Source organism: Eptesicus fuscus, chromosome 13, assembly GCF_027574615.1.
Source record: "Eptesicus fuscus isolate TK198812 chromosome 13, DD_ASM_mEF_20220401, whole genome shotgun sequence".
Classification (NCBI taxonomy): Eukaryota; Metazoa; Chordata; class Mammalia; order Chiroptera; family Vespertilionidae; genus Eptesicus; species Eptesicus fuscus.
The window spans coordinates 51936112-51945514 of NC_072485.1; positions in this window are offsets into that span (position 1 = coordinate 51936112).

The window sequence follows — 9403 nt, forward strand, 5'->3', positions numbered from 1 at the left end:
CCTTAAGTCTATTGTCATAGTCAACTGAAATTTCCAAAATACTAAAATACATGGCATTGTGCTTTTTATCAGGAATAAGTGTTTTACATTGTTGTCTAACTCTTTGTCTCTTTAAAATACCTCCAAGAAGTAGTCAGTTTCAATTTCAAACATTTTAACTTAAATAAGCAAAATAATGCCAAGTATAGTTTTTAGCATAGACATGCTGGTTGTTTTTTTATTTGTTCATTGGAATACAAATTCTACTCCCACTAAATGATACCCAACAATTTTAAGAGAATTTTGGCTTGAGGTAGTATTATATTTTTAGCTTCTGTGTTTTCTCCATCCTACCCCTCTCTGTTTGGGTTCTATCTTCCTCAATGACAGAAAGGAGTAGGAAGTTTTACTGAGGTTTCTGGCTTTTATTATTTCTAGGAATTCAAGTTATTCACTAAAACTATTTAGAAAGCATGTTTTGTCATATACAATTCATGGCATTTCTCCTACACAAAAGCTGAGTAGTAGCACTAGAAAACCAATGAAGATTCACAAATATTTGTCTTATTCATGTTGGTCATGACCATACGAGTAGAAAAAAAACAGAGAGGCACCATGCCCCCCAAATTCTCATCAATTAAAATCCTCTTTTATCTACTATTGTAACCATTCTTTTAAAAATTCCAGTCATCATCCTTTGCATATACTGCTTCTAAAATCAACTTAAAATCTTCCCTCTCTTGAAATAGAAGATATTAAAAATGTAATCTCTTTTCCTCATGCTTTGTCTTCATGTGTTTTGCTGATTGAGAAATACAGGGTGGGGTAAGAGTAGGTTTACAATTGTTTGTATGGAAAATAATAAAAACAATTACAATAATACTGTAGATTACGATTGCATTAGTTTCATTGACAACAATATTTGATCTCAACTCTGGTTGCAACTGATAGAAGGCCAACTGAAATAAACTTAAGCCAAAAGAAATTATTTGAAATGATTGTAAAACTACTCTTACCCCACCCTGTATAGTCATTAACCTAACAATTTCCTACTATTTTGATGTAATATATTTCCTCTTGACCAGCACTTTGAGAACTGGTATTTCTTTAAAAATATCTTATATAATAAAGAGGTAATATGCAAATTGACCATCATTCAAACACACAAGATGGTTGCCCCTATGTGGTCAAAGATGATCACCCCATGTAGACACAAGATGGTCGCCACAAGATGGCCAGCAGGGGAGGGCAGTTGTGGGTGATCAGGCCAGCAAGGGAGGGCAGTTGGGAGGGACCAGGCCTGCAAAGGAGGGCAGTTGGGGGTAATTAAGCCTGCAGAGGAGGGCAGTTAGGGGTGACTGGGCCAGCAGAGGAGGGCAGTTGGGGGTGACCAGGACTGCAGGGGAGGGCAATTGGGGGGACCAGGCCAGCAGGGGAGGGCAGTTAGGGGTAAACGGGCTGGCAGGGCAGGGCAGTTAGTGGCAACCAGGCTGGCAGGGGAGGGCAGTTGGGAGCAACTGGGCCTTTAGGGGAGGGCAGTTAGGGGCAATTGGGATGGCAGGGGAGAAGTTAGGTATTAATCAGGCTGGCAGGGGAGTGGTTAGGGGTTGATCAGGCTAGCAGGCAGAAGCGTTTAGGGGCAATCAGGCAGGCAGGCAGGCAGGTGAGTGGTTGGGAGGCAGCAGTCCTGGATTGTGAGAAGGATGTTCGACTGCCTGTTTAGGCCCGATTCCACTGGCCTTTAGTATATACATACATTTTTATTGATTTCAGAGAGAAAGGGAGAGGAGGAAAGAGATAGAAAAATCAATGGGGAGAGAGAATCATTGATTGGCTGCCTCCTGCACACCCCCTACTGGGGATCAAGCCGAAACCCGGTCATGTGCTCTGACCGGGAAACGAACCTTGGTCTCCTGGTTCATAGATTAATATTTACCACTAAGTTAACTAGGAATAAACTTAACTAAGGAAGAAAAAGACCTGTACTCAGAAAACTACTGGACACTGAAAAAAGAGATAGAGGAAGACATAAACATGTGGAAGAACATACCGTGTTCATGGATTGGTAGAATCAACATCTTAAAATGTCCATACTACCCAAAGCAATCTATAGATTCAATGCACTCCCCATCAAAATATCAATAGCATATTTCACAGACCTAGAAAGAACTCTCCAAAAATTCATCTGGAATAAGAAAAGACCCCAAATAGCTGCAGCAATCCTGAGAATGAAGAACAAAGTAGGAGGGATCTCAATACCAGATATCAAGCTGTATTACAAAGCCACTGTTCTCAAAACTGCCTGGTATTGGCATAAGAACAGACATATAGATCAATGGAATAGAACAGAGAACCCAGAAATCGACCCAAACCACTATGCTCAATAATATTTGACAAAGGAAGCAAGAACATACAATGGAGTCAAAACAGTCTCTTCAATAAATGGTGTTGGGAAAATTGGACAGATACATGCAAAAAAATGAAACTGGACCACCAACTTGCACCATACACAAAAATAAACTCAAAATTGGTAAAGGACTTAAACATAAGACAGGAAACCATAAAAATATTAGAGGAATCCACAGACAGCAAAATCTCAGACATATGCCAAAGCAATTTCTTCACCTATACAGCTCCTAGGGCAATGGAAACTAGAGAGAAAATAAACAAATGGGACTACATCAAAATAAAAAACTTTTGTACAGCAAAAGAAACCATCAACAAAACTACAAGAAAGCCCACTGTGTGGGAGAACATATTTGCAAATGTTATCTCTGATAAGGGTTTAATCTCCAACATTTACAGGGAACTAATACAACGTAACAAAAGGAAGATAAACAACCCAATAAAAAAGTGGGCAACGGACCTAAATAGATACTTTTTGAAAGAAGACATAAGGAAGGCCAAGAGACACATGAAAACATGCTCAAAGTCACTAATCATCTGAGAGATGCAAATCAAAATGACAACGAGGTGCCATCTCATACCTGTCAGAATGGCTATCACCAACAAATCATCAAACTACAAGTGCTTTCGAGGAAGCGGAGAAAAAGGAACCCTCCTACACTGCTGGTGGGAATGCAGACTGGTGCAGCCACTGTGGAGAACAGTATGGAGTTTCCTCAAAAAACTAAAAATGGAACTCCCATTTGACCCAGTGATCCCACTTTTAGGAGTATATCCAAAGAAACTAGAAACACCAATCAAAAAGGATATATGCACCCCCATGGTCATAGCAGTACAATTTAGCATAGCTAAGATTTGGAAACAACCTAAGTGCCCATTAGCAGATGAATGGATTAAAAGACTGTGGTACATCTACACAATGGAATACTACGCTGTGGTAAAAAAGAAAGAGTTCTTACCATTTGCAACAGCATGGATGGAACTAGAGAGCATTATGCTAAGTGAAATAAGCCAGTCAGAGAAAGATAAATATCACATGATCTCACTCATTTATGGAATATAATGAACAACAAAAACTGATGAACAAAAATAGATCCAAAGATAGAGAAGCATCGATCAGACCATCAAACCTCAGAGGGAAGGTAGGGGAGTGTGGGAGTAAGGGGGAGAGATCAACCAAAGGACTTGTATGCATGCATATAAGCCTAACCAATGGACACAGACACCAGGGTGGTGAGGGCATGAGTGGGGAGAGATGGGAGGGGACAATGGGGGGATAAGGACACATATGTAATACCTTAATCAAGAAAGAAAAAAAAAGTGAAAAAAACTCAACCACTGAGCAACATGGGCCAGGTGAGAACTGAAATTTCTTGATCAGACTTTAGGGTAAATGAACATGAATAGAGAATTGAGAGAAAATTTTTCTCTTAATATATCAAATATAAGACAAATAAATGTAATACTTTTCAATTTGGTCTGCAAAAGCTAACTGCACATAAGTATAGAAAGGTTCAGAGTGACATAGCTCTGTAGATGCATTTGTGAAAAATTTTTAGTAGTTTTAATTACTTTTTTTTATTTTTTATATATGTATATTATTGATTTCAGAGAGGAAGGGAGAGGGAGAGATAGAAACATCAATGATGAGAGAGAATCATCAATTGGCTGCCTCCTGCACGCCCCCTACAGGGGATTGATCCTGCAACCCGGGCATGTGACCCTGACTGGAATCGAACCTGGGACCCCTCAGTCTACAGGCCGACGCTCTATTCACTGAGCCAAACCAACCAGGGCTTAATTACTCTTGATTTTAAGATATTTTGATAATGTGACAGAATAGTAGATATCAGTTAGGGTGACTGACTATCCTCTCTTCTTTCTGAGAAAAACAATAATACATAGGGTTAGACCTATGTTGGTCATGTCAGAAATAAATTACCTGTAGCTCTCTGGCCCTGGTGGCACCTGATAAAGACTGGTCAGCCAGCCTGTTTCCAGGATTTGTCACCTGGAACTCTAGGAAGAGACGTAGTAGTTTCTGTTATTAAGGTGTGAGATATGGCACCTGTCAGTCCCTGGTTCTAGAGTCCTGAAAAGATTCAGGACCAGATCCTGGAAGGAACTAGTCTTTGTTCAAGCAGTCAGTACCTCAGGACATTTTACCCTTTCTGTGTGATCAAATAAGGTTTTTAAAATCCAAGTTATTGTCCTCTTTACAAACTTCTTTTGAAGTCCTTTCCTTTACTTTTTATCCATAAAAATCCCTTATCTTTTCAACAATTTCTTTTAGTTTAAGTTCATTTCAGCTGGCCTTCAATCAGTTGCAACCAGAGTTAAGACCAAATGTTGTTGTTAAAGGAAGTCATGCAATCTTAGTCTACAATATTATTGTAAGTATTTAGGACAAGATAAATGATACTCATATATTATTCTAAACTGTCACATTATATTGATTCTGGATGGTGAAGGGATTAGGAAACTTCAAGGGGACAGTGATAGTCTGATATATGGCTATTAGATTTATTTTATACCATTTCAATGGACCTTAAAATTATTGAAAGTTTAACATGATTTCCATGCCTAAATCTCCTCTTTGGAATACCTGACATAGTTTTGACACATCCAGGGATTTATCAGTTGTTCAACAAATAGTCACTGTGTGCCCACTATGTGTTAACCACTATACTAGAAATTTGAGTTTTAGCAATGAGGAGAGATTTGTCTCTGCTCTTATGACAATTAGGGTTTCACTGAGAATTTAAGTACTCCTTGAAACATTCCATCTTCATACAATTCAAAAAATTCTATCTGGGACCAATGGAAAGGAATTGTGGGAATATGTGGTTTATTTGAGTTTGAAAATGGCCATATATGAATGAAAGTAGTTATTTAGATACATTTAGATACTTTTCCAGTTCCAAGATTATATGGGAATATACTCTCATATAATAAAACCACTTGATATCAGTTGTTTTCAATCTTTGGGATGCAGAGCATAAGGGACTACTAGGAATTATTTCAGAGAGTTGAGGAATTTCTATGTGCTTCAATAATTGATTTAAAATTGAATAAGTATTATTGTCACCACTATCATGTAAATAGCCATTGAAAACTTCACTCATGGCTAGCCGGAGTGGCTCAGTGGTTGAGCATTGACCTATGAACCAGGAGTTCATAGCTCTGTTCCAGGTCAGGGCACATACCTGGGTTGTGGGCTTTATTTCCAGTAGGGGGTGTGCAGGAGGCATCCAAGCAATGATTCTGTCTCATCATTGATGTTTCTGTCTGTCTCTCCCTTTCCCTTTCTCTCTGAAAAAAAAAAAAATAAAAAATAAAAAAAGAAATTTTCACTTATTTTAGCATTCATCAATTCAATATATATTGATGACCCACCCAGCAGTCTCAGGGACTGTTCTAAAAACTGGGGGTGGGAGGTGGAATGGAGTAGAACAAAAAAAATCTTTGTTAAGAACGGAAATCATTGCTTTATGCTACTTGCAATATTCAGCTTTAATCATTGTACTTTCATCAGGAGAACAGATGGCAAATCCATGATTCTGTTGGCTTTTTTTTTTTTTTTTGTGAAGGGGTAGTCCAGGTTTTCACATGCAAATTTAATATACAACTTATTAGGAAATTAGTGATACTCTATAAGCTATTTGGTCCAGGACAATTTAAAAAATGTAAGGATTTTATTCTGATCTGTGGTTGTGAATAAAGTTTAAATTGACCAAAGTCACATTATTTTGCTGTGTTCACACAAAAATAATTTCTTTTTTTATGGCAGTTAATTTAAAATGAAACAGACCTGTTCAAAAATAATGAGATGTCTGTTCCACGACAGTAGGATAAGAACAAACCATAAAGAGGAAGGCTTTAAAAGTTTCAGGAACCTGTCCTTGGAATTTTGTGGTTGCTAATAACCTCAGAAGACCCCAGAATCCTAGGACATACAGTATCACCATGAGGAAAAGAAAGATTGAGCTCCATTCTTTGCCCCTTCTTTTACACAGTGTTAATATGTGAGGACAAGACTAGAGACCGCATTAACCAAGTTGTATATATTTTTTACATGCTTGCTTTTCGTTTTTTAAAATATATATTTTTATTAATTGCAGAGAAAAGGGAGAGGGAGAGAGAGATAGAAGCATCGATGAAGAGAGAATCATTGATTGGCCTTCTCCTGCTCACCCCCTACTGGGGATCAAGCCCGAAACCCAGGCATGTGCCCTTGATGAGAATTGAACCTGGGACCTTTCAGTCCGCAGGCAGATGCTCTATCCGCTGAGCCAAACCAGCTAGGGGGATCAACTTGTATTTTTAAAATGAGATAGTTAAATCTCATGAATAGTGCTATCTTAGTGCTATAGAGTGGACATAATAGCAGTGCCTTCTCCAAGCGTTGTCAGTCGTATTGATAAAATTAATAGCTAATAGATAATGGCTATGTAGGTCACATTAAAAGACAGAATGTCTTCTAGACTACAAACACATAAAGAAGAACTTGATAGTATTAATATATTGAAAAGAAGGCGCATCAAAAGAATGAAATATGGTAAACATGGAGTCAAAGAGGAAGATTTTGGCGCCATTTATCCAGAGTTGTGTAAGGAATGGAGTGAGACTGAATCTGAGGAAGAAACACTGAAACTGGAGAAACACCAAAATGGTCATAACTTATATCTCCATTGTGGGATAGTGATTTTTTTTATTGATTTTTTATCATGACTTGAATGAAATCTCTCTCTGGTTCGTACAGTTTCTGTGCTTGCCAAGTAATTTTAATTTCTAAATTTGCCTCTTGATTAACCAGCTGCCAAGAAGTAGACACAAGTATACTATCAGTGGTGGAGATATACTCTACATTGCAAATTAATATATTTTCATGGGACTTAGGACATTTGACCTTCTGGTTTATATACCACTTATTGAGAATTTGAGGTCCACCAGCTTGAATTGATCAAAGGAGACCACAATCTTGGACAGTGATGCTTTCCCATGAGACTCCGTCTAGACAAATACTTCTTTTTTTTCTTCAATTTTTTTATTAAGGTATTATATGTGTACATTAATACATTAATGTGTACATTACCATTGCCCCCCACCCCACTCCCATATATGCCCTCACCCCCCAGAGTTTTGCAGCCATTGGTTATGCTTATATGCATGCATACAAGTCCTTTGATTGATCTCTTATCTCCCACACCTCTCCCTAACCTTCCCCCTGTAATTTGACAGTCTGTTTGATGCTTTACTTAGACAAATACTTCTTAACTCAAGTAAGTTCTTTCTGCTCACTTTCAAAATTGTCCTCTGACCTAAACTTAAGTCACATCATTGGAAAAGTGGAAAAATAGTTTCTCTTGTTGGTTGCTTGCCAAAAACTAAACTAAAATAAAATAAATTCCTCTGTCCAAATATATGGTTTTATCTCCAGTCCAATTATGAAAATCCAGTTCCCAAACTGTTACCTATCTATGCATAGTTGATTCAATATAATAGGCGTTTCATCAAGGAGAATTGAATTTGTCTTATAGATGCCAATTGAAAACTCCCAGATTTCAAACATCTATCTTTAATGAACTTTAGGAACTTCGTTAATACTCTAAGTGGTTTGAACTAGGGGAATTAGAAGCAATTAGGAACAATGAGTCAACATATTTTAAAGCTCTTTCTCAGACTTAACCCAGTTGGAAATCTGGCTTCAGTTGTATAATTATAACTGATTATCTATAAGCTAAACTCTAGCTATGACACAATATGTTGATCTAATGATACATCTGAAAATAACTTAATTTTAAACTGTTAATTCACAGGACGAGGAGTTCAGTGCTGAGTGGGTGGTATAGTTTAAGAAGCTTAGGAGTGTTCTTTTTATTGAATGCTTGATATATGACATGACAAAAAGTTAAAGGCAGAAAAAATTACATAAAAATTTTTATAAGAAGCTTAAGATAGAAAAGTAAGAAGCTTTAGGTCCTCACTATATAGATGGAAAAAAAACCATAATAACCCACTGATTACGCAGTCAGAAGAAAACAGAAAAACTCATTTCCTGGAATTAGAATTTTCAAATATCTTTTCTTTAATGGATTTCATTTTTAAAAATGTAAAAGGCTTTTTGTTTGTTTCTGATTATAAAAGTAATGGGATTGATGGGAAAGATAGTGGTATAAGTACACATTTATCTGTGCCTAACATTTACTGAAAGGAAGCAACAGAATCAACAAACAAAAAGAAAACTTCATTAATGCTGAACCTAGAGCAGGCTTCATCTTCACAATACAATGTCTGGATACAGGATGCGGAGGGCACACAATGGTGGCCCTGCTCGCGAGCACAGTGGGCTGGGCTGTGAAATGTGGTCAGAGATGGCGCAGAAGAACCCCAAGTGGCAATTCTCAGCTAGAGGAGCAGATACTGGTGCAATAAGTGCGCTGCAGGAAGGATGGCACACATCCTTTTTTTTTTTTTTTTTTTTTTTTTTGAGTGGAGGGGATGCTGGAAAAGAAGCTGTATGGCTAAATAATACCATTCTGGCCCTAGCCAGTTTGGCTCAGTGGATAGAGTTTTGGCCTTGGGGACCGAAGAGTCCTGAGCTCGATTCTGGTCAAGGGCATATGCCTGGGTTGTGGGCTCAATCCCCAGTAAGGGGTGTGCAGGAGGCAGCTGATCAATGACTCTCTCTCGTTATTGGTGTTTCTCTCTCCCTCTCCCTTCCTCTCTGAAATAAATAAAAATATTAAAATAAATAAATAAATAAATAAATAAATAAATAAATAAATAGTACCATTCTGTTTCTCTGACTTAACTTCCTAAGCAAGTAAAGCTCTATAGATGAACTTTACTGGATCTGTGGGCTAGAAACAATAATACCCACTCACAAAATTAACCCTGTAAAAGAAGTCTCAATATTGAAATAGATTCTACATCAGAAGAAGTAAAGTAAGTGCAAATTTAAGGGGTGCCCTGACCTCCTCCATGGAATAAGGAATAGCACAAAATGAATGATAAT